Here is a 2,557-nt window from a genome sequence, read left to right as displayed (position 1 = left end):
AGTGGAAAGGGAAGAGGAAGAGGGGGTGATGTTTGGCTCCCTGATGCTATGACTGGTATTAGAGACATCAAAGGGCAATTATCGATTAATAAAGAAGAAATGAAAGGAAATGATGGGAATAATGGAAGACAATGGCGTGGCTCATCCTCTGCTGTTCTTGTTTCCCTCATCCTCCACCATCCCCTCAACCTAGGCAGACATGCAAGAGTGATCCTTTCGAGGGAAGAAGAGGACACATGACAGCCATCCTTGCCTATATACTCTAGAGCACTCAAGTTCGTAAGGCTAGAGTCTTCAGAAGAGGAAATATGTCCAATAGTGGGATTTGTTGGCACCATTTACGATGGCTTAAGTTTCGGGCTAAATATCGTCACTACAAAAGTAGTGACGGTTTTGTAGTGATGGTTCCAAAGTGTAAGTTCTTGTTGGCTTAATTCGGTAAGCAAAATGGTGACCAAAAGTGCCAAGATTCATCATCCATTCAATTACCGTTCGGACGAGAAAAAGTGCCGTTCGGATGCTCGAAGAATTCTATTTTCCTCGAGATCCTCGTCTGCAATCTCGTTTGCAATCCCGTCCAGACGAACTCGATAAATAGGAATTCCTGAGAGCCTCGTCTGCAGTCTCGTTTGAATCTTGTCCGGACGACTTTTCTAAAAGGTCATAACTTGAGTTTCAAGCCTCCGATTGGAGCAATCTTTGCGGCGTTGGAAAGCTAACTCAAGGATCTACAAAGTCATGTTTCACAAGGTTTAGCTAATTCCAATGTTTACTAGGTCAAAACGGGCAATAAAGAGAAGACTACGAAGCTGGGCGGAATGGCTCGTATGCAATCTCGTCCGAACGAGATTGCAGATGGCCATGTGTTAAAAACACTTTCTGGCTGTGTTTTGTTGTCCCGTCCAGACGGCACATGTTCCCGTCCGGACGCCGTGTACCTATAACAGTTTTAAATGAATATAAACTCTTTCCTAGGTCTAGGGATGATGGAGCTATTATAAATACATCTCTATAGGAAGAGAGAGGCACGAATTTCTGCATCTAGAATTTGCTTTTGTGTGCTAAGAGGGTAGAGTCTGTTCTCTCTCTTAGAGTGATCGTTTGTGTTTACTTGTTGATTGTTGAAGCGAAGTCAATCGGAGTTCCGGTGAAGGGAGATCACGTAGAAGGATTGTGCCAGCTGTCTTTGGAAAGAGCTATTGCGGTAGAAGGCGAGTGGGTCGCTTGTCTTATACAAGATCGTGTCAATTGCAAAGGTTTTGTAAGTGTGAACGTCTTGTAATCCTTTATTCTTTTACTGAGTTAGTTGATTTCCTGGGTTTGGCTGCCCCGGAGAGGTTTTACAATTAGAGAGTTATCTAATTGGTTTCCTCTTCGTAACCAAAATATCTGTGTTGTTTATTGTTTATTATTACATATATTTTTGGTTGTTTATTAATTGTTAGGTCAGATCTATTTCCGCATAAATTGTGTGAAACACCTATACATTCAAAATAGGTGTCGTTTGGTGTCGTATATAGGTTTTTCACAAAGGGTAGGAAAATAGGAAAAGATGTCAGTTTAGGCAAAACCGACACTAATTAGTGATGGTTTGTCCAAACCAACACCTTTTGACAGGTGCCGGTTTGGACAAATCGACAAACCGACACCTTTTAATTTGTGATGGTTTTTATAAAAACCATCACTAATTTATTAAATTCCGATATATATATATTACGTTTTCCACTTATTTATTGATTTCTTCTTTCAATTTTTACATTTCATTTTTATTTTTATTTTCATTTTAGTGTCGATCAGATCCAGATCTCCTTCTTCTTCTCGTCATTCTTATTCTTCTTCTTCTTCTTCTTCCTCTCTTTTCTCGATCTCTCTTTGTTGACGCCGGCATCGATCCCTCTATTGGGCTTCTTCTTCGTATGATTTTGGCTTTTGCGGCTTGCAAACCAAAAATGGCACGCACAAAATCAACCATGGATTCCAAGGAGGTAGCTCATGGCTTCACTTCTAGAATGGGCTTAGATTCACAAACATCCAGTGTCCTCTTGATTGCTTTGACTTGGGAAAAATGTTGAAGAACCACTAAATGAACGACCGCCTATAGAAAAATGCAGGAAAAAAAATGTGATCAGTAGATCCAGTTAGAAAAATAAAAGACGATGAAAGAAACAAAAAAAAAAAAAAAAAGGAAGAAACGTGAAATGGGATATTGATAGTGTGTTAAACTTTTAAACCCAAAAAAGATTCAAATTAGAAAGGAGGGTTGAATCTGTGTTCAAAATTCAAAATTTGAAATTGGTGTCAGTTGTACAGTCAACCGACACCAATTTTAGTATCGATTTTTGCTCAACCGAGACTAAATTAAAAATGGTGTCGGTTAGACAGTAAACCAACACCTTTATTAGTGTCGATTTATTGTTCAACCGACACTATTTTTAATTTAGTGTCCGTTGAACAGTAAACCGACACTATTATTAGTGTCGGTTACTGTTCAACTGACACCATTTTTAATTTGGTGTCGGTTGAACAGAAACTGACACGTTATAGTGTCGGTTTCTTA

The sequence above is a fragment of the Corylus avellana genome, chromosome ca5 (assembly GCF_901000735.1).
Source record: "Corylus avellana chromosome ca5, CavTom2PMs-1.0".
Lineage (NCBI taxonomy): Eukaryota > Viridiplantae > Streptophyta > Magnoliopsida > Fagales > Betulaceae > Corylus > Corylus avellana.
The sequence above is the reverse complement of the archived record's forward strand: the minus strand, read 5'-3'. Positions refer to the sequence as shown.